This window comes from Callorhinus ursinus, unplaced genomic scaffold (assembly GCF_003265705.2).
Source record: "Callorhinus ursinus isolate GAN/ISIS: 27379988/994484 unplaced genomic scaffold, GSC_fseal_2.0 scaffold18, whole genome shotgun sequence".
In the NCBI taxonomy this organism is placed as follows: domain Eukaryota; kingdom Metazoa; phylum Chordata; class Mammalia; order Carnivora; family Otariidae; genus Callorhinus; species Callorhinus ursinus.
Window position 1 is genome coordinate 6,658,383 of NW_027397080.1, and position 24,066 is coordinate 6,682,448.

Genomic DNA, 24,066 nt, shown 5'->3' on the forward strand with positions numbered 1-24,066 from the left:
TCACAGAGCAGTAAACAAATGATAAAATAAGGCAATTATTAATTCCAGGGGGGGGAAATCAATCAAGAAAGGAAATGTAATTATAGAATACTATGTGACTTGGGTGCCTGGGTGGCTCAGTTGGTTAAGCGACTGCCTTCGGCTCAGGTCATGATCCTGGAGTCCCGGGATTGAGTCCCGCATCGGGCTCCCTGCTCAGCGGGGAGTCTGCTTCTCCCTCTGACCCTCCCTCCTCTCATGTGCTCTCTCTCTCTCTCTCTCAAATAAATAAAATCTTTAAAAAAAAAAAAAAAGAATACTATGTGACTCACCTTTAGGCAAATATTTATATAATCATAATAATATAAACACTGAACACCACATAATGGTAATAATATGTGACAATGGGAAACAGGGGAGCGGGGAAGAGGGCAAGGATGAAAGAACTAAATCCTAATTTTCAATGATAGATCATCAACAGATAATGTCTAGAAATGAAAAATCAAGAAGCACTAGTACAAGGGCATATTTAAGAAATGTAGTAGAGGGGCACCTGGCTGGCTCAGTCAGTAGAGAATGCAACTCTTGATGTTGGGGTTGTGAGTTCAAGCCCCACGTTGGGCTGGAGCCTACTTAAAAAAAAAAAAAAAGAAAGAAATGTAGCAGAAAATACTAAAAGAAATAGCTAAATGACTTGGAAGCAGTTCTCAAAAGTGGGGAGGGATAGATTATTTTTGTTATAAGCCTCATTGTAATATTTGACCTTTTAAAACAAGAATAAATATAATTTTGGGGCACCTGGGTGGCACTTTGGTTAAGCATCTGCCTTTGGCTCAGGTCAAGATCTCGGGTCCTGGGATCAAGACCAAGTCCCGAGTCTGCTTCTCCCTCTCCCTCTGCCCCTCCCCCCAGCTCATTCTCTTGCACGCTTGTGTGTGCACTCTCTCTCTCTCAAATAAATAAAATCTTTTTAGGGGCGCCTGCGTGGCTCAGTCGTTAAGTGTCTGCCTTCGGCTCGGGTCATGATCTCAGGGTCCTGGGATCGAGCCCAGCATCGGGCTCCCTGCTCTGCAGGAAGCCTGCTTCTCCCTCTCCCACTCCCCCTCCTTGTGTTCACTCTCTCGCTGTCTCTCTCTCTGTCAAATAAATAAATAAAATCTTAAAAAAAATAAATAAAATCTTTAAAAAAAAGAATAAATATAATTTTGATAAAAATAATTTTATAGAAAGGCAGGCTGATTATAGAAGGTCTTAAATGACAAGATGAGTTTGGACTTTATCCTATAGGTGACAATAAGCCCGTAAGAGTCCACTCCTACTAAGAAAAAAAAAAATCAAAAAGATGTTTGGAATCCCAGCCCTCAAATAGATTCCCTTAACATTCTGGTTAATTGGTATGTCAGAATATTTCTCCCTTATCACTGCTCGACCTTATGATTAAACGACTTTAGCTCATAACCAAAGGGAGAGAAGATCTGTATACATTATAGGCAGGTACACAAAACACGTTCAGGTCAAGACTGCTGCTTCGGCTCACTCATCTGGCTCAGTGAGTCAGATGGTGACTTCTGAAACAGCCTCATCACAGATTACCCTCAGGGGGCTCCCAAACCCAACCCACGCTAGAGAACAGTTTTCCCTGGGTATTTTGGCACTTCAGGCTAAAAGTCTGTTCTAACTATTTGTCATTTCATGGAGAGATATAGGGAGAAGCACAACTAAAAGGGAGGACGAATATTGCCAAGTAAAGCCCAGGCAAGTCCAGTACCTTCTCTAAGAAACGTTATCTGATTCAGTCCCTTCTGATTCATGTCTTTCTTACCCGAAGGTCAGTTTTAGTCCCACAATAGACCTACCTGGTAGTATTAGCCCAAAACAGTCCATGATCAGTCAGAAGGATGCAACAATTAAAGACAGCCCCAGGGGTGCCCGGGTAGCTCAGTTGGTTAAGTGTCTGCCTTCGGCTCACGTCATGATCTCAGGGTTCTGGGATCGAGCCCTGCGTTGGGCTCCCTGCTCAGCAGGAGTAGACTTCTCCCTCTCCCTCTGCCCCTTTAATTAGTTAATTATTTAATGCAACACCAAATAGTAAGCTTTCCTCGCTCCCTTTCCAATTCTGAGGTTTTTGTATTTTTTTATCTTTTTTTACTTTTTCTTGTTTATGATTTTTTTTTTTAAGATTTTATTTATTTACTTGTCAGAGAGAGAGAGAGAAAGAAAACATATAGGGGGAGAGGCAGGCAAGGCAGGACCTTAGGATCATAACCTGAGCTGAAAGCAGATGCTTAACCGACTGAGCCACCCAGGAGCCCTTGCTTATGATATTATGATATTTCTTAAAGAGAGGCAATATCTTCTGTCCTATGCTACCAAAAAGTCCTCCCTGCCACTTTCGGATAAATGATCCATAAAGCACAAAAGCAGCAATTGATATTGCTAAGCCATGTCTCCCCAGATATTTCTTGAGACCTGAATCCTGACAAGAGAACACAAGCAATAAATACCCTCTCTTTTATCTTTTTGAAAACTGCTGATTCAGCCTCCAACCTCATAATCATACAGACTCTGCTAAGTGTTAAAGCATAGTAGTGACCAGGAGCACTCTCTTACAGTCTTAATATAAATGGAAGCCTGGGGGTGCCTGATTGACTCAGTATGGGGGTATGGGGGCGGGGGGGAGCATGTGACTCTTGATCTTGGGGTTGTGAGTTCAAGTCCCATGTTGGGTGGAGAGATTACTAAAAATTAATTAACAAAATAAAACAAATGGAAGCCTGAATACCTAACCAACTTTAGTGATTTGTGATATGAAGAGATACCAAAACTTAGTATCCTTTCTCCTGACTGTAAGGTTCCCCTGCTTATCAGCTTCATCCATACACACCAATTCAAAGAGGGGAAAAAAAAAAAAAAGAAATTTAACTGAGGTTAAAGTAAAGATCCAGCTCTTGCCAAAACACTGGAGGGAACTGAAAAAAACAAAACACAACAAAACATTAAAAACACTGGAGGGAACCAGAGTACTTTTGGCAATAAAGTCCCTGAGATTTGACCTTTTGATATCTAAGCAAGTTCCTGTATCTAATATATCAGGGGAAATGCCATACTTCCACCCACCGTGAGCATGTGAGGTTCAATTCCAAGACACAGCCCCTGCTAGCCACAGAGTTAACACACAGAGTGCAGGAGCACAGTACACTGCGTGTCATGAGATGTCTCACCCAGATACGAACACAGTACACCCAGGACAAGCAGAGACTTGACCACATGCTCTAAAGGCACAGGAACAGCACTGCCCACACCAACGCTCATGGGAAAGGAACTAAAAAACAGGTGACGTTTCTTGTGATCTATGCCAGTCAATCATTCTGACTGCCCAGGCAACCATTCTATTCAACACCTCCCTCCAGCCTCAGTCAAGGTTCCTGTCTCCACCTGCTCCTCTGACATCATCCCGTCATTATATTTTCTTTGAAATGCCTTTGATGAAAAATGAGTCATCTCTTCCTGCCGACACAGGCCTAAGACTTCCTGGCGAGTCATTTTTTTTTTTCAGTCCTCTGAGGGCAGGGCGCCCCCCAGCGGCTCCTCCAGCTGCTGTCTCTACATCTCCCAGGAAAGACTGTCTCAGAGCAAGATAACAGCCTGGAGGAAAAAAATGTAAGAAATGAAAGTGAGGTTCTCAGTGGAGCTGGAATGAGGCCTGCGACCCAAAACATAAACTATCCATGTGGTGTGTATGTATGAAGTTGGGAAGATAAATAAGAACTAGGGTAGGACACAGTCACACTTAAAACTTGGAAAGCCTTCAACCTCAGGGCATTCCCCTTAAAAGGTTTTGTTCTAATACAGTGTGCCATCAACTATTCTTCTGCATGAAGTGATCGCAAATCTAAATTTTCTCATCTTGAGGCTTTGGGGCAACAGTAACCTGCCCAGTGCTCAAGACAGTAGTGCTCTAACTTCAAGATTCACAGTGGCAGGAATAAGGGGACAAGCACAAATTGATAGAATGCTATTCATACACACAAATCAACCTAAATTTTTTTGATAATAGTTTTATTGAATTTAATTCACACACCATACAATTCACCCTTTAAAGTGTACAATTCAATAGATCTTAATATATTCACAGAGTTGTACAACCATCACCACTATATAATTTTAGAACATTTCATTACCCCCCAAAGAAACCCTATATCCATTAGCAGTCATGTCCCATTCCACCCTCTCCTAGCCCTGGCAACCACTAAGCTACTTATTGTCTCTATGGACTTGTCTATGATGGAATCATATAATATGTGGTTTTTTGTAACAGGCTTCTTCTTTCACTTAGCATGTTTTTAAGTTTGATCCATGTTAGCATCAATTAGTACTTCATTCCCTTTGACTGCTGAATAATATTCCATTGTATGGATATGACACATTTTGTTTATCCATTCATCAGTTGACGGATATATGTATGGGTTGTCTCCACTTTTGAGCTACTATGAATAATGCTGCTATGAGCAACTGTGTACAAGTTTCATGTGGACATACATATTTGTTTCTCTTGGGTATACACTTAGTGGAATTGCTGGGTCTATCTAACTTTTTAAGGAACCAATGAATTATTTTCTGAAGCAGCTGCACCATTTTACATTCCCACCAGCAATGTATGAGGATTCCAATTTCTCCACATCCTCCCTATGTCTTTTTGATTATAGTAGCCATTCTAATTGGTATGAAGTGGTACTGTCATCATGATTTTGATTTGCATTTCCTTAATAACTAATGATGTTGAGCATCTTTTCATGTGCTTATTGGTTACTTGTGTATCTTCTTTGGAGAAATGTCCATTCAAATCTTTTGCCCATTCTTGACTGAGTTGTCTTTTTACTGTTATATCTAAAATATATAAAGACTAGGGACACCTTGGTGGTTCAGTCAGTTGGGTGTCTGCCTTCATCTCAGGTCATGAACCCAGAGTCCCAGGATCGAGGCCTGCATTGGGCTCCCTGCTCAGCGGAGAGCCACTTCTCCCTCTGCCCCTCACTCTCTAAAAAATAAATAAAATATTTTAAAAAATAAAATAAAATATATACTCATAGAATTTAAGGCCCTTATTAAATATATGATTTGCAAATATTTTCTCCTATTCTGTGGTGTTTCTCTTCACTTATTAAACAGTGTCCTTTGAAGCACTAAAATTTTTAATTTTGATCAAGTACAATTTACCTATTTTTTCCTTTTCTCTTGTTGCTTGTGCTTTTGGTATCATATTCAAGAAATCATTGCTTAATCCAAGGTTGCCAAGACTTAGTCCTAAGTTATCGCCTAATAGTTTTATAGTTTTAGCTCTTACACATAGGTCTATGAACCATTTTGAGCTTTTGCATATAGTATCAGGCAGGAGTCCAACTTCATTCCTTTGCATATGGATATCTGGTTGTCCTGGTATAATTTGCTGAAAAGAACAGTCCCTTCCACACTGCAGTCTCGGCACCTTCATCAAAAATCAATTGATCATAAATGTAGGGGGTTAATTTTGGACTCTCAATTCTATTCCATTGATCTATATGCCTATTCTTATGCCAGGACCACACTGTCTTGATTGTTGTAGCTTTCTAGTAAGTTTTCAAATTGGGAATGTGAATCCTCCAATTTGTTCTTCTTTTTCAAGATTACTTTGGCTATTACAGATCCCTTGCATTTCCATATGAATTTTAGGGTCAACCTATCAATTTCTGCAAAAAAGCCAGCAGGGATTTTGGTGGGGAGTGCCCTGAATCTGTAGATCAACTGGGGGGACTGCCATCTTAACAATATTAATTCTTCCAGTTCATGAACATAAGGTAAGAAGCAATCTGAGCCACTGCCTTCTGATACTTTGAGACATAAATATTTAAATTTCCTTATGCTCTTATCAAATACTTAGCACACTGGGGCACTCTGAGTGGCTCAGTCAGTTGAGCGTAGGGCTCTTGATTTGACTCAGGTCCTGATCTCAGGGTTGTGGGATCAGGCCCCACATTAGGCTCTGTGCTCAGCTCAGAGTCTGCTTGTCCCTCTCCGTCTGCTCCTCTTCCCACCCCCTTTCTCTCTCAAATAAGTAAATAAATAAATAAATAAAAAATACTTAGCACACTGGAGATACTTGATTTTAAGGCCTTCCCCCAAAAGAAGTAATATGCTAAAAGATACTAATTAAAAAGCCTCAAAGTATCTTTCATATTTTTTATTACATTTTTTATTTATTTATTTGACAGAGAGAGACACAGCGAGAGAGGGAACACAAGCAGGGGGAGTGGGAGAGGGAGAAGCCGGCTTCCCGCCGAGCAGGGAGCCCGATGCGGGGCTCCATCCCAGGACCCTGGGATCATGACCTGAGCCGAAGGCAGATGCTTAACGACTGAGCCACCAGGTGCCCCAAAGTATCTTTCATATTATAATACATTAGGTTTTTTAACAAATTTCCAAAACAGCTGAGTACTCTAAGACCTAGAGACTCAGCCAAGCTTACTGAAAGGAATAGCAAAGGCCCTGTGATCTGCCAGGCCCCGCTGGCCTTGGCTCATTCCACTTTAGTAAAGGACAAAAGGATGGAATGACCATGACCCATTCTCTACTGCAAATGCCTCAAAGAAGACAAAATAAAATGTTCAGAATTATTTAATATCCTCTTTTATATAAACTGGCCACAAATCATTTCTGAGAGAAATTAGTCTTTGTATCAGTACCACAGTAGGGAAACATTTTTAATAAAATGGACTTGTATATAGCAATTGGGTTGGAAGAGGAAACACATAGTAATTCTTAATGCTGTATTTATATAACAAACAATTTGCACTTAAATTTGTTTATTTAGAGTGGCTGGGGTAAGGGGTGCTGGTGATGGGGTGGGGGGGATGACAGCGGTGGGGACACTAAAGGCCCACCTAGCCCTCCTCTGGGTTGCCACTATATTTACTAAACTAGAATACAGGCAAAGAATAGTACAACTTTATGTAATAATATATGAACAATATAATTAACATTATGTAGTTAAGTAGGCAAAAAGCTAACCAAAGGCAATCCGCTAGCTACCATCAACCCTGACCTCTTCAATCACTCAGCAAAGCTCCCGCTTTCAAAGATAAGTAAATGCCTCTTGGTGTGCCAAGCAATGATCTGTCCATGCCTAACTCTAATCCTCTCTAAATCCTACTCTTTCAAGTAGGAATTATCACCCCCATTTTACAGAAGAGGAAACTGAGACTTACAGAGATTAAGTAACTTGTCTAAGATCATACAGCTAATGAGCAGCAGAGCTGGGATTCAAACCCAGGCATCTTCAATTCTTTATCTGGTGATTCTTCCACTAGTCCAGCGGCTTTCCAGATATCCCAGATCTCCTATCATGCTTCATCCCAAGGTCTTCAAGGAACAGAAGACACAAGAGCAGCCGAGTCCCACTCCAACTCCGTTCTGAGTGGAACTGGCCTTCCAGCAGCATGGGGGAGGGAGGGAAAGAGGCAGAGGTGAAGGGGGGAAGAAAGGGGGTTGGGGGCAGGGACAAAGAGAAATATGACCAAAGACAAAAATGGACATCAGTGAAGAAGTGTGTGAGGGAGTTCACCTTGTAGCTAAAAATGAAACTGAAGAAGGGCAGGCAGCCCTGGCCCAGAAAGATAAGACGACTTCAGTCAAAACTACAAACTTTTTTTTACTGATGATTTCCATTTCTCCTCTGTAAACAGAAGTTAAAATATCACTTAATCACTGTTTAATCATTCTCCAAGTTCACTGTGGTTTAACTACTTATATTCTGACGGCTTCCAGCATGCTCCTAGAAAACTCTGGAGGGAGCTAAGGAGCCCATCAAAAGATGGCTAAAGCTAACAAGAATGCAGAAGGAAACTTTCAGTAAGCCTAAGGCTCCAAAACCACTTTACCAAGCCGGAAGTTTTATATTAAGCTCACAGGCCACCTGTTCCTTCAGCGTTTCGATCTGACACCTAATCCACGCATGGCTAAGGCTCATGGGATTCCATGAGTGAGACGCCAGACCAGAATTTCACTCCTGAGGGCCAGGGCTTTAAGACTGCTGGAATGTGCCTAGTAAAGACACGGGGGAGTCTGGGCAGCTGAGAGCCTCCACAAGGGAATTCAGTAAAGACAACTGCTTTCCCTCAGCCCAAGATTATGAATTTAAAAATAAATCTCAGTGACCCTCATGCCTTAAGAATCATTTGGGAAAGAATGTTGTTGAATCCAGCAACAATGTGTCCCATTTGGGTGAACCAGAGAGAGGGGGAAAAAGAAATGTTCTTACCATCCCTCTCAGGGAGTCTGATTGGACAAAATAACAAGGGAAATCCCAAGCTGGCTTCCCCCAAAGCCAAGGCTTATAAAGTATATATTTCTAAATGTCCTGTATTTGCAGATTTCGGGAAGGACGTTAATGCATGTGCAGCATCTATGAGGCACTAAGATTATGTTCAACATATGAAGTATTTTTAAAAGGAAAAATTACAGTGTAACTGTAAAGCAGGCCTCTGTGGCCTGCCTGTCATACTGAAGATGGGGACACAGCCTTGAGGCCTCATGCTCCTCTCCTGGAATTTGTAAATAGAAGGCAGTGGGGAATAACGGTTTCCCTGACAGCCTAGATACGGCGGAAATCCCCTTCTCAGTGATCCCATTTCTCAACTTGATTAAAATAACTACCACCCAGATTCTTGGAAATTGGCATTTTCCTTATTCAATTGGGAGCTTTATCACCATGGCAGTGCAGCTTTTCTTTTGAGCCAAATAGCTACAGGATTTCAGCATTATTCTCACCCAACTGATTCTTAAGACTTGAGGGTCACTGGGAACAGCCTAAGGGCACTTGAGAAGGCCAAGTCTCTCCCATTCACTACAGCTGCTGGTAGAGATAGCAAAGTAAACAGTGCATAGAGCAGAACTGAGAGGTTTCCACAAAGTCACCTCATGGAGCTGACTTTCTGAAAGGTTATACTACCAATGCCAATTAGAAACTGGGCATGGGGCTTGCAGTCCTCCTACCTTGCTCTCCACACACAAATGTTCTTACCACCACCACCATCCCCCTCTCAGCAATAAAAATGTTATGAATGGCATGTGGAGTGCTTCCTGGACCCTTCTCTGATGTCCCCTCCTTGCACAGCAAAATGATGAAAATCTAGGAAAGTCTTATATAAGAAACCCTGTTAGGGGCCTGGGTGGCTCAGCTGGTTAAGCATTTGCCTTCGGCTCAGGTCATGATCCCAGGGTCCTGGGATTGAGCCCAAGTCAGGCTCCCTGCTCAGCTGGGAGTCAGCTTCTCCCTCTCCCTCTGCCCTTTCCCCCTGCTTGTGCTGGCACTCAATCTCTCTCTCTCAAATAAATAAAATCTTAAAAAGAAAAAAAAAAAAAGAAACCCTGTGAGGTGGCCCAACAGAGGCTCTACAGTTCAATCACGGTTGTTGAAGTTTTTGTTTTATTGGAGGGTTTTAGTTGTTCTTTTTTTTTTTTTTAGGTTTTTTTCTGGGGTAAAGAAGCAGCATATGTGGCTGAAAATAACCCATTTTCCTTTCTTATTGGTTGAGAAAGCAGGGATCGCAGCTTTTGACCTTTGTGACAATGGGATATTTTGAGCCAACAAAAACTGAAAGAGCCTGACAACAGGTAGAATGGGGCAGGGTTACAAAGACCAGAACAACCGCAGGCCCTCCCATCCTTAGGCTCCTTCTGCCTCTATGTCTGAAAACACTGACTGCATAGACTTCCCCCAGGCCTGATAACTGTTTGATTTACATGCAGCAAGGGCTATCTTTCACAAATCATTTTTCTTATTAGCTACTTATTTCTGATAGCCCCTCACGGCTCAAATAGTTTTTAAAAAAAATTTAAGGGGGTGCCTGGGTGGCTCAGTCATTAACTGTCTGCCTTCGGCTCAGGCCATGGTCCTAGGATCCTGGGATTGAGCCCCGCATCAAGTCCTGCATCAATCGGGCTCCCTGCTCGGCGGGAAGCCTGCTTCTCCCTCTCCCACTCCCCCTGCTTGTGTTCCCCCTCTCGCTGTGTCTCTGTCAAATAAATAAATCTTTAAAAAAAATTTTAAGGAGAAATTACCTTGCTTTACTGCTTACCAGTAGTGGCTCCCAGAAGGAAGAACAACAGGAAGAAAAAAATGGGTATAATACATTGCATTTTATATATGTAAAGGTTTTTTTTTTACATTGTGTGTGTCTTGTATGTTTTGAAAACTGTTCTGGGGGCGCCTGGGTGGCTCAGTCGTTAAGCGTCTGCCTTCGGCTCAGGTCATGATCCCAGAGTCCTCGGATCGAGCCCCACATCGGGCTCTCTACTCAGCGGGAAGCCTGCTTCTCCCTCTCCAGAGGGAGAAGCTTGTGTTCCCCACTCCCCCTGCTTGTGTTCCCTCTCTCACTGTGTCTCTCTCTGTCAAATAAATAAATAAAATCTTTAAAAAAAAAAAAAGAAAACTCTTCTGTATTTATGATATAGGTCACATGATTTTTTTTTTTTTTTTGCTTCGGTATACATTTTAACACATGAAGTAAAAAAAAAATTTATAAAAAATAAAATTTCTAAAATATTTTTGAAAAACAAAAACAAACAAACAAAGAAGAACTCCATTCTTCCCCAACTACCCTTTTCATTGAGTAAATACCACTGATCCTTGAGACCCTAGGAAAACCCCACCTCAACTTATTTGAGACCAAAGTAGCATTCAGTGCCTTGTGTTTCAGGATTTTTTCCAAGGTCCAAATGAACAGAAACTCCATCTCCTCTAGTTCTATGACCAAATCAGGACAAAAGAAACTACAGCCTTGCTGAGGTATCTCTCTAAATACACACACTACCATCTTTCCTCAAATTGAACCAGGGGACTGTGTGAGCCCCCTGAAAGCCATAACTATGTTTGTATTTTCCACACCCAGTTCTGTACCTTGCAAAGAATGGATTCAACAAATGTTTGTTGACCTTAACTATCCTTTTGGGTTCCAAGTGACACAAACCCTCATCCTCCTGTAACTATGGTCACCAATCTCCCTTCTCTCAAATCTCTAGGCCAATGACAGTGACTCCCAGTCTTGGAAATCAAAACACAGCTCCAAGTTTCTAGACTATCCCAAAAGATGCCACATAATTCTCAAATACGTCTTTGAAACAGAACTCATTTTAACCCTCTTGAAGTTCATAATGTCTGGCATTTTTGTTAAGGAAAGGAACTGAAATAAAATTAAACAAAAGAAGTCATAATTCCCCCAAAAGTCCTAGTGTAAAAACAGTTAAAGGGTCTTTCAAAGGACTGCTCCTCTCCAAGGTTTCAAAGGCAAGCAATGTGATTCAGAGAAACCCGGGCCATGGTTTCATCTTGTCATTAACCAACTGTGTCACTTGAGGAAAGTGTCCTTTGACCTCTCTAGGTGGGCTCTTCTTCATCTACCTCTTTATGATACTATGAATTTGGGGTTGATCCCAGAACCAACTAAACCTCTAGAGCGAAACCAGTGATGCTTAGTAGGTAAAATGGGAATTCAGTTCTAACTGGCCTACCCTAAGCAAGAATTCCTACAGAAAAAATGGCCTTAAAAAGGAAGAAAATAAAGGAAAGAAAAGGCCTTCTATGCAAGGGATAAGAATCGTAAATTAGTGGAGGGCCCAAGAAGAAGAAAGTGGAAGCTGTGACTACATAATTTAAATGAAAACTCTCAAGGGTGTCCCTCACCCCCAGCCACTCACTCTCTCCCAGCCTCCTTTAAAGAATCCTGAATAATGAAAATAATTAAGAAATGCAAAAGGTAAACATACAAACCAGCATTCTGGACAAGAGAAAAATTGATGAGAGCTATAAAACGGGTTTAGGAGCAGAAAATAAGGATTTAAAAAACAGAAGATGGGTGCCTGGGTGGCTCAGTCGGTTAAGCATCTGCCTTTGGCTCAGGTCACGGCCCCAGGGTCCTGGGATCGAGCTCCACGTTGGGATCCCAGCTCAGTGGGGAGCCTGCTTCTCCCTCTCCCCCCTGCTCGTGCTTTCTCTCTCTCTCTCTCAAATAAAATCTTAAAAAATAAAATAAAAATTAAAAACAGAAGAAGAAATAAGAAAAACAGAAAGCAAAAAAGCATACAGGATAATCGCAACGCACTTGCATTTAACTGTACAAATATGATCAGAGAGAACAAAAATTTAAATACACACAGAGGTCTGCTCACGCCTCCACTCAGCAAGGCTGTGCGCCAGGGTGTGCACCAAGGTGAGGTTATGCACCAGGGTGAACGTGAGAGAGAGCACGGGGATCTGAGACGTCAGCAAGTCTCAGATCCCATGTGCCTCTCACACTAAGGGTACCCTGAATACTGAGTATGATTCCAGTGTTTGAGAATACTTATTTTTTCATATGAAATGCCCCCTACTTACAAGCCAACTACTTCATATGGTGTTCTAACTCTGTCCTGGCATGCACAAAAAGCCGTGTTTATATACTTTGATTTATGGGTCATTTCAGGTATTTTTCCAAGATAATTTTGGTTATTTGGGATTTTTAACGTATACACTGACTTTAGGATCTAACCTCCTCCAAGAGGTAAGATGAGATTTGGCCTTGCCGGAAAGATAGGACACATGGAAATCCTTCCTAAAAGCTAAAGAGAGTACAGAAAAGGCCAAGAGACAACTGACTTACATTTCTGTGTCACTCCTGAGCCACCCCCAGCAACTTGGGAAAGGAGGTGGCAAGCTTAATAAAACAGCCCGGAGGCTTGCTTGGGGTGGGTGGCTAAGCAGGTCTCTTACTGATGGCCAGGGAGATGCAGTGGCCCGGCACTTCCTCAGAGGCACCATTAATGACACTCCCCAGACCTGGTACTAGAGTCACTGGGCCAGACCAGCCCTGAGGATGCCCCCTTTCCCGACTGAAATTTCCTTTTCCTGCTTCTCTCACTACAATATATTTGGAAGGCCAGGGGCCCCTCCTCTATAGCTCAGTTCAGGCTCTCCTAGAGACAAGAAACCTTGCTACCCTCAGACAAAGACCAAGAAACTCTACAGATGACCTCTTGTAGTCATGACCCATGCCCACCCCACAGATAAGAACCATTTTTTCCACAGAGTACTAATAAAATTTCCCCGTAATGAAATGGAATCCTTGCTGATATCCAACTATGGAGACACTGAACCTCTCAGATGTGTCTACATAGAAAAAAAATCCTTCCCTTTGCCTCTGACATAAAAAGAATGTCTTTTTATTGGGAATGTCTGCTTCTTTGTATTCTAAAAAGACAAAGGCCTGACAGTCTTAGAAAGCAACACTTGAAATCAGGAACATAAAGCTACACTCAGCATTTGTAGTAGACAGACAGTAGAAGTAAATACCAGTATTTCCTAAACACTTACTTTGTGCCAGGCACTGTTCTAAGTCCTTTTTACATAATTACCTCGCTCGATTCCTATTGCCACTCTATGAAAATGGAACCATTATAATCCTCATGTTATAGCTGAGAAATTCTGGCTTAAAGAGGAAGGTTAAGCAACTTGCCTGTAGTCACACTAAGTGACAGCGTGGGATTCAAGGTCATCAGCAGTGTAGGTCCTTGGGGAACTACTATTTTGGATGCATTTCAGAAAAGAGAGGAAGGAAGAAAGTCTAGCAAAAGCAATCACCAAAAACTGGACAAATTTTGTTGCTTCCTTTCTTCCATCTCTGCAAAATGGGTAGTAAAACCTGATTAAGTCTCTCCTGGTTCTCTTTAGCTATCTCTCCTTCCCCTACCCCCCTCAAACACAGTACCTTCACAGGCTCTGAAGTCTTTCCACAGCAGCTTAAGGAAAAGAAAAAAATGAGAAGAAGGCCTTAATCAAAAGCCCTTTTCTTCTGGCAAACAAAAGGCCTTGGTATTTCCACAGACAGACTAGTTATTCTTAACCCTAACCAAAGATTCTTTGGCAGAGAAAGAAATATGAAAATGTTAGGCTTGTGGGAATGGCTTGTGCTTTCGGCTTTTGTGTCTCAGTCAGTAAAGCCAGCCCACTGAAACACAAACACATGGCCCCTCAGTCACTCAGGGCCGATTCAGTTAACTCCAGGGTCTAGGGAGAGAGAGAGCGAGCAGAGGCTCTACTACTCCTGATGGTCTAAGCCCTTTCTCCCCTACCCCCTTCCTGAGAGGGGAGTGCTCGCCAGGTTTTCAAGTACACTAGGCAGAAAAATACATCTGAAGATGCAGACACATAACAGATCAAATTCTGACAGTGTAAGAAAACCAACAGGCGGTAGTGGATGCAGGCAGAGATGAGGCCTAACTCCGGGTGCTCTCACTAGCCCCTTGCTTCACACCCCAAATCAACATAGCAGAGTTTTAGCACTTTCCTAAGTAAACTGTGAAGATCTGGCAATTGTCTCAAGTGTTTTCCCCACTCAGCACTGGGTTTTAGAGGCATAGTGTGGCCCTGAATGGCCTTAAGTGGTCATTATTTGCCCAGCAAGGGAGAGAGAAATTAAGACTATTTTTAAAAATAGGTCAATAAGGAAAAAAAGGAAGGGAGACAGTCTGCCAGAAGACAGGAAGGCCCTGGCAGCATTGACCCCAGATATATCTGAGCTAAATTCTGAGTCTGTGATACTCCAGCTCCCACCCAGAGCATGAGCACAGTAGCATTATGATAATAAAGTACCTAAAGCCTTTATACCCAGTCAACAGCACCCTCCCCTTCTACCTTATCCATGATATTATGAGCAAAACCACTATGAGGACATGGGCCCAGAGGCATAACTCCTAGCAGCCAGGTCTCTATCACAGTGGGAAACAAGAGTAGCCGAGTATGAGGAGTCTCAGCCTGGCTTTGAAATCCCCTGGAGTGAACAGCCCAAATTAAGATAGCTGTGATTGCTATCTATAATGGTACCAAACCTTGAAGTGTTAAACCATGAGGTGTTAAACCATAAGGTCCCATGTGGTTTAGGACTCTGAATCCTCTTGATTACCCAGGAAGCAGCTCCTCATCTTGTTCCCATGCAGTATCAAAGGCAGGTGGAGTAAAAGACCCTGCTCAGCCAAGCTCAACCCACTGGCAAGTTTCAAACGTCTGGCATATAGTAGGCACACAAATTCTTGTTGAATGAATAAATGAATAAAACATTTCATCTTCAACTGCTATAATCAGTTCCTTCCTACACCCAAGAGGGTGGAGGCAGTTTCAGAGAATTCTAGACAGTAAGAAGAAAAAAAAAATCTTTTCCCTGCCATTCCCCAGTGATCAAGCTCTTCTGTTGCAAAGTATAATGATCCCTTCAATATAAAGTTCATTACTTGACTGTTCTCCCAGAGTTCGCTAACAGGCCACACTACCCTAATCAAGGCCAATGGTTCCTCTGCAGCTGGTGTGCAACATAGAGTCCTCTGAAAGCTGGCAGGACACAGTCAGGGAGATGTCCCTTGCAGCAGTTTTTAGACAGCAACAACCTGGAGACAATCCAAGCATTCAACAATTAAGAAAATGGCTAAATGAAGCCATTATCAACATTATAACTTAACTTACAATGACTATAGGGAAACACTTAAGAAAAATCTTTACAATGTTATATGAAAAAGGCATGCAAACATATATGTATATGTTAAGTGAAAAAAGCCAGACACAAAAGGCCACATTATAGGATTCCATTTATATGAAAGATCCAGAACCGGCAAGTCAGAAAGCAGATTAATGGTTGCCAGGGGCTGAGGGAGGGGTGGGGGTGGGGAGTGACTGCTTAATGGGTACAGGGTTTCCACTTAGAGTCATGAAAAGGTCCTGGAGCTAGACAAGCTAGACAGTCATGATTGTTGCACAACACTGCAGACGTAATGTCCATGAACTGTACTCTTTCTTTCTTTCTTTCTTTAGTAGGCTCCACGCCCAGTGTGAAGCTCACCTTGGGGCTCGAACCCACGATCGTGAGATGGAGGCCTGAGCTGAGATCAACAGTCAGATGTTTAACCAACTGAGCCACCCAGATGCCCCTGAACTGTACACTTTAAAACAGTTAAAATGAGGGGCACCCGGGTGGCTCAGTCAGTTAGACGTCTGCCTTCGGCTCAGGTCATGATCCCAGGGTCCTGGAATCGAGCCCCACATTGGGCTCTCTGCTCAGCGGGGAGTCTGCTTCTCCCTCTGCCTCTGATCCCTACCCCCCAGCTCCTGCTCTTGCTCTCTCTGTCTCTTTCAAATGAATACATTTTTTTAAAAAAAGATTTTATTTATTTGACAGAAAGAGACAGCGAGAGAGGGAACATAAGCAGGGGGAGTGGGAGAGGGAGAAGCAGGCTTCCCATGGAGCAGGGAGCCCAACGCAGGGCTCAATCCCAGGACCCTGGGACCACCACCTGAGCCGAAGGCAGACGCTTAATGACTGAGCCACCCAGGCGCCCCTCAAATGAATAAATTTTTTTTAAAAATCTTTAAAACAGTTACAATGGTAAACTTTATGTGTATTTTACCTCAAAAAAAAAAAAAAACAATTTGGGTTGTGGGGGGAAAAAAAACAACACATATATAGGCCAGGATTACAATTATGTAAAAGTAGACATGAACCAGAGGAATACAGACAAGTCCCAATACCTGTTAAATTAAAATGGGACTTCATTGATGTTGGACAATAAATAATCAAGAAAGGAAAAGAAGGCCAGAAGCATACAGCCAGTCCTAAAGCCACACTTGCAAGCCTGCAAATAAGTGCCGACCAAGTGGGGGACAAGTTACATTGCTCACCAGGCGCCAGAACAGCATGTGTGTGTGCTGCGGGGTGAGGGAGAGAGGTCTCATGCCCTCCTCAGCCCTGTCCTCTAATCCCCCTTAAAATACTCCCTAGGGCACAGAAACCATCTGTTTCAACCAAGCCTAGAGCCCTACAAGCAGATTAACTCCTTCACTGCTGACCTTCTACAGATGGGCTTCACTCAAGAGTAAGTGTTCATTTTTAAAATGCCTTTAAATGTTAGAACATAAGCTCTTTAAAAGGGAAGATACTTGGCCCCGTTCTCTGGTATATCCCTAAAACCCAGAATAAATGAACATCAGGGGATACTCAATAAATTATTGTTTCATTTATGCCTATTTTTTAAAGTCTCCCTCTTCTCGTCATTTGTCCTCACTTAGAGTCTGACCTGGTTTCCTCAAATTCACTCTACCAACCAATATTTTGTGTGCTTGTGTATAAGATAACCAGTCTCCTCACCGGGGTTTATCGCCAGGTCCCAGTGCCCAGCACAGCACACACAGTGGATGCTCACATTTATTCATCAAATAAAAGAATGACTCACTTTGGTCACCACACCTTGTAAGTGTTCAGCAATGAGCACTTCAACCTGGCTAAGTTTGAGCTAAGTACCATGAGAGTTATAGAGATAGAACGTCTACAGAACGGTCCCCCAAAAAGTGTAATTTCAACAGGAAGACAAAACTACTGTGTAGGAAAGTGATACATCAGCATGAACAATGATCATCCAAGAAGTCTTCATGGAGAAAAAAGGCCTAAAGTGAGGCTGTAAGGGATGGATAGGTTTCAGTCAAGTATAAAGAACAAGGGTGTTCCGGGCAAAGAACTGCCAACACACAGTGCAGGAGAGAGTGAATGAGGCACTTCAAGGTACCATGAGGAGATGGGTCTGTCTGCAGCTGGAATTGTGTTCTAGGAAGTTATGTGAGATGAGCCTAGAAGAGTTGGGAGATCGGTGGGGGGTCAGAACACAAGTCTGTCATGGGGTGCCTGACTGGCTCAGTCAGAGGGGTGTGCGACTCTTGATCATGGGGTCATGGGTTTGAGCTCTGTGCTGGGTGTAGAGATTACTTAAAATAAACAAACTTATAAAAAATATTTAAAAAATAAGTAAAAGGTCTGTCCTACTTTTGGTAATAGGAAGCACAGGAAACAAAATATAAGGCGGTTGCAGTGGTTCAGGCATGAGGAGATGAGTGACTGGACCAGAGTCATGGCAAAGGGAGCGGAGAGGAAAGGGCAAATTTAAAAGAAATTCTGAAGAAACAAAAGGACCCAATGACAGACTAAAAATGGGGATTGATGCAGAGAGAGAAGCCAGAGATGTCTCCTGGGTTTCTGATCTAGGAGACTGAAGAATGTGAGTACAACTGTCAAAAATGGGGAATCGAGGAGGAAAGCCAAGTCTAGGCTTGGTTTTGAAAATACTGAGTTCGAGGCAATATCCAAGTATAGATGTCCTGCAGGCAGCTGAAAAGTAGACCAAAAATTGAGATTCTTTTTATACATACAATGGAATATTATTCAGCCTTAAAAAAAAAAAAAAGGAAATCCTGTCACATGCTACAACATAGATGAACCTTGAGGACATTAGGCAAAGTGAAGTAAGCCAGACACAGAAGAGCAAATACTGCATGATTCCACCTATATGAGGTATGGAGAGCAATTAAACTCATGGAAGCAGAAAGGAAAGTGATGGTTGCCAATGCAGGGGTGGGGAAGGAGGGGGACAGGTAGGTGCTGTTCAACTGGTATACAGTTTCAGTCACACAAGATGACAAAGTTCTAGGGCTCTGCTGTACAACAAATGTGCACACGGTTAACAATACTCTGCTGTACATGTAAAAATTTGCTAAGAGGATAGATTTGGTATTTTATGTTTTTTATCACAATAAAAAATAATAACACCTGAAAACACCGAGAGATTTTTAAGGGGTAGAAGACAGATGTGGGAGTTTGCAATTTTTAAGAAAAGCGGATGTCAAAAGAACTGGCTAAAGGGGGAAAAGAAAAGGTCAGGAGCAGTGTAATAACGCCAGCTATGTCTGTATCGTGGGTTTATGTGCCTGTGCTGCGTTAGGAGTTTTACCTCTGCCAATCCACCTCAGCCTCATTAATTTTATGTTGGAGATATTATTATCTCCATTTTACAGATGAGAAAATGGAAGCTCAGAGAAAGTGAGTAACCTGCCCCAAGTCACTCAGCTGGTAAATGTAGAAACTTGGATTTTAACCCAAACCTGCCTGGATCCAAAGCCTGTGTTCCTCCAACTTCACCACATTGCCTCACCCTTTAGGAAACTGCCAGGGGTAGAGTCAGAACAAAGAAAAGACCCAGCAAAAGGCACACAAACAACAATCAGGTAAAGGAAAACAAAGAAATGCCCTCACGGAAGCTAACAGAAGAGAACCTTTTAAATAGGCAGTGAAGTCATCAACAGTGTCAAATGCCAACACTCCAACACCAAAGGAGGTCCACACTCCAAGTCTGTCTGTAAGGACTCGTGTAAAGACGGGCCAGGTACTGCCACCCAGAGAATTTCAAAGAAACAGAGGCCCAACCTAGAGCTAAATGGGCTTCTTCTCTCCATCTTATCACTAACAGGCACTGGGGCTGCTGGTCTCCCGGCCACTCCACGGGCCTCATGCTGCAGTGCATGGCCTGACCCGTCCCAGGAAATACCCACCCAAACACAAACCCTTGCACAACACAGGGTCAGGTTTGACTTGAGCAGCGGGGGAAGTGGATCTCCACTCCAACTATAGTGCAATATCCGAAGTTTGTTTCCAAAACCAAACTCACTTTGAGAAGGATTTCGTGTGCCTGCCCTCTTCTCTCTTCCTGGACTAACTAAAATCAGCTGCAGCCCGACCTCCCTGTAAATGACCTGTCACACGGATGCCAGAGTCAGACTTCTCTCAAAAAGCCCCAGACTGTTTATATCATTTCTCTGCCTCGAAAATATCTAGTGCCTTCTTCTGCCTACGTTATTCCTTAGCCCTTTATGAACACAGACTCAACTTCCATTCCAGCTTCATCTCTCACCTTAAACAACTGCCCATTCTCCTCAGCTTCCTACTTCGTAACACCTCTCATTCTTCCCCAGAGGAAACGGAGACTTCCATGAGTCTATTCCTTTGCACACCTGTTGTCTTTCCAAAATACCTTTTCTCCCTTAACTGGCAAACTGCTACCCAACTTAAAGATTCAGCCCCAGTACCATTTCTGCTGTCAAGTCTTCCCCATTACCTGCCATGCTGCCCCTAGTAATCACTCCACCTCTGCTCTCACAGCACTTTGTTCATATCCCTATAAATAGCACCTGATATGCAGATAGATAATTATATCCCCCCCTAGACTGTGCATAGGACTGACAATCCCTCAATGGCTTGTACAGAAGGTTCTCAATGAAAGCAAGGAAGTGGGAGAGACATGTGGCTGGTTCAGTCGGTGGAGCATGCGACTCTTCATCTTGGGGTTGTGAGTTCAAGCCCCAAGTTGGATGCAGAGATTACTTAAAAAATAAAATATTCCAAACAAAACAAAAAAAAAAACAGAAGGGAAGGGAAGAGAAGCGAAGGGAAAGGAGGAAGGAAGGAAGGGTTGAAAAATATGGGGACTTCCAGAGAAGAGACAAGAAGCATGGAACATTACCAGGGAGTAAACCAGTTAGTTGATAACAAATTGTAAAAAATGGTCTTCCAAATCAAAGGATTTCAAGATATATCACACCAGGAAGTCTAAAAAGTTCCCACCACTCCACAATGACCAAAAGATGCTGTGCAGCAACTGGTATTCATTCAGAAGGACCATCCCCACAGTTGTTGTAATGAATAATATATATGATTAGGGCGACTAGCCTGGCGTTTCTCCAGGAAAAGAGCCAAAAGAAACTGAGGCAGAACGGTGCAGACAAAAGCCTTACCCTTTCAACACTGATAATCTAATTAAAAAAAACACAAAACCAGGGACGCCTCGGTGGTTCAGTCAGTTAAGCGTCTGCCTTCGGCTCGGGTCATGGTCCCGGAATCCTGAGATTGAGTCCCACATTGGGCTCCTTGCTCAGCGGGGAGTCTGCTTCTCCCCGTCCCACTGCTGCTCCCCCTGTTTGTGCTCTCTCGCTCTCTGACAAATAAATAAAAATGTTAAAACAACAACAACAACACAAGACCAAGGGTGGGGGAGAAATAATAATTTATACTTTGTTAGCACATAGGCTCACTCTGAGACAGAGGCATAGTATAACACTCATCTCCTATTGTAATAAAAAACACAGAACCAGGGCGCCTGGGTGGCTCAGTCGGTTAAGCGACTGCCTTCGGCTCAGGTCATGATCCTGGAGTCCCAGGATCGAGTCCCGCATCGGGCTCCCTGCTCAGCAGGGAGTCTGCTTCTCCCTCTGACCTTCTTCCCTCTCATGCTTTCTCTCTACCTTTCTCTCTCTCTCTCCATAAATAAATAAAAATCTTTAAATAAAAAAAAAAAACACAGAACCATCCCACACATTTGAAAGTCCAGAGTACTAATCACTATGCCATGGAACCCCATATTCTCCATGCATTTCAAACCAGGGGCAATAGAAGTCAACCCCAGTGTGAACTTGGATTGATAACCCTCTCCAGCCCAGTGACATGCAGTAAGCCTAAAAAATATACAGTTAAGGTGCTCACTTAGGCAGCACATATACTAAAATCAGAACAATACAGAGAAGATTAGCATGGCCCCTGCATAAGGAGGACGCTCAAATTCATGAAGTGTTCCATATTTTTGAAGGTAACTATACTTGGGGTGAACATAGCATAATGTATAAACTTGTCAAATCACCAAGTTGTACACCTGAAACTAATGTAACATTGTGTGTCAACTATACTCATAAAAAGAAAAAAAAATATTTTTAAAAGCTAAATATAGGAGGCACCTGGCTGGCTCAGTCAGTGAAGCACACAACTCTTGATCTCGAGGTTGTGAGTTCGAGTCCCAAACTGGGTACAGAGATTACTTAAATATATATATATATATTTAAAAAGAGCTAAATACACACACAAGCACACAATTGAGGGGATAAATTTTAACAGTACAAAACTGTCATGCATCTAAAAACTACAGGACTTACTGAAGGTCTAAATAGGTTCCTAGTGCTGTAAAAGATGTTGACAGGCCTCACCCCAGAAACATGCAGATTCCCAGATTCCTTGCACTGGAGAGAATCACCCCATTGTGATAGGTTTGCTTAAGGGCCCTGGGAATGGGAGGGGTAGACAATTCTCACTGTGAAAGATGCAATCATGTGGGTGACTCAAGCCATTTTCCACTATCCTGGCTGCCATAAAGACAGGCATTTCTATTGACCCCCACCCCCTGCACACAAAGTTGCACACATGTGCCTTCCTTCTGTCAGTCCCCAAGCTAATTTCCAAACACACCAGTGTAACATCAGCTAGAAAACCCACAGTGTCTGCTGCAGGATGTCAACTCCAAGTCAGAAACAAGACTGTACTCAAGTCTATAATTCTACCCTAAGGCTGTCAGTCTCAAGTAACAGAAGCCAATTTGCACTTGACTGCAATATGTCAATTTAAAACACAGCACCAGGTCCATTTTTTCCAGAGGCAGTCACCTACCACAAACAAGGGTGATGACATAGTAGTTTGTCAACCAATTATATCAGGTTAAGCTAGCCTGATCTACTAGCTAGGTTCTAGCTCAGTAACAGCAAGAAAAGAAAAAGAGAATCTCAACCTCGGACCAGTCTGGGGTTCCAATGCAGAATCTCTATACAGCAATGATTAGGTCATTCTTGGTACTGCAGTTTCCTGATCAACACTGATGGATCTCTTAGTACAAGTGGGAAAGGTACTAGGGTTGGGAGGATCAATGAAGCCATTTAAATGCCTGGAGTTGCTAGGAGAAAAGTTTCAGAATAAAACAGTGCAGTGATGAGATGATGATATGTGGGGGCTGCTGACTAAGTGAAAGAGATACTTGGCACCTGTCCCATGATGAAATTAACTGCAGAGTAAAGTATCTGAACCAGCTGGCCACTAAGCCTGAAGACAGAGCTATCCCTCTGCACAGCAAGGGGCCAAGAGCTATCAGAGGGGTATTCAAAGTGTTACAGGTAACTTCCATAGCTTTTAAAAGTGCAATAAAGTTAAAAGCCAACACCCAGAGCTTTGAATATATGTATTAAGATGAGTAATTCCATTCTAGAGCTGTATCCTAAAAAGATCATCAGAAATGCACAGAAAATTTTATTTATGAGTATGTTATCATATCATAGCAGAAAAAAATTAGAAATGTACATGCCCCACAACTGAGAAATGTTAAATAAATGATCCTATTTGCAGAAATTCCATTTAGCTGTTAAATGTAGACAGGCAGCAGCTCTTTCCGCCCACAGGTCCTGTCCCATGCTTTAATAAAACCACAATTTTGCACGGAAAAAAAAGAAAGCAAGAAAAAGAAATGCTGTAGACAGGTAAGGGCATAAAAAATGCTCACAAAAATAACAGAAAGATAGAGAACTACATTACAATAATAGCAAATATATAAAAACAATGTTATGTATATATGGACACAAAAAGATTAAATGGAAACACAAGTATGAACATAGTAACCTGTGCATTGTTTTCATGATTTGGGGTTTTTATTTTTCTATGCTTTCTATATGGCTAAAATTGTGCCTCTATTTAATGGCAGAGGAAAAAAAATCTAAGTTTTTTTTTCCAAGATTCTTTATTAGCCACATTGAAGAGAGAAAAAAAAAACTTCTCCCAAAAAGGCCAGTCTCTGAAGGGTACATGTCATGGTGTGAGGACTGCTCCTGCTTGCCCAGACACGGCACTAAGGGACAGTCTTCCAGGCTGGCCAACAAAGTGGATGTCCAAAGTAAAGCTATCAGATAATGGGAAAGATGACTTGACACACACCTCAGAACTAAGTCTAACTGTGCAGCTCGTCGGCAGTCACCGTGCTCACTTGTTCAGCGTTGCTGCTGCCCAAAACATACCAGGAACTCCTCATCTGGGACCGCCTATGGACTAGGAACACCATCTTTCCAATGTTTTCAAGAGCAATCCGTTTTCATTCTTTGAGATTGGATTTAATGTTTCAGAACAGCCTGAGCCTTAGTATCATTTCCTGACCAAAAATTAAGTAGGACTATAAAATGACTGTAGTTTCTTACGGGAGTCATAAATCTGGTGGTGAAGAAAGAAACCACAAAAAGTGTTTTTATAAATGTATACAGCACAGGCACTGATGTCAGAGTGGCTTTTTTTTACCCCCCTATGGTGACTACTGAAGGACATTTGGATAAAGGAGTTTAAGTTCAATTCTTCAAATGTC

At 42.4% G+C, this 24,066-nt stretch overlaps 1 protein-coding gene and 1 non-coding gene across 14 annotated transcripts in view; one reads left to right on the top strand and one right to left on the bottom strand.

The window, feature by feature from the left end:
• Positions 1-24,066, bottom strand: part of MACF1 (microtubule actin crosslinking factor 1) — a 333,619-nt gene that overhangs the window by 246,106 nt on the left and 63,447 nt on the right. The gene's annotated exons all lie outside the window — the stretch shown is intronic.
• LOC112812412 (U6 spliceosomal RNA) lies at positions 21,382-21,488 on the top strand. Its single transcript, XR_003205270.1, has one exon. It is a non-coding gene; the product is annotated as a U6 spliceosomal RNA (small nuclear RNA).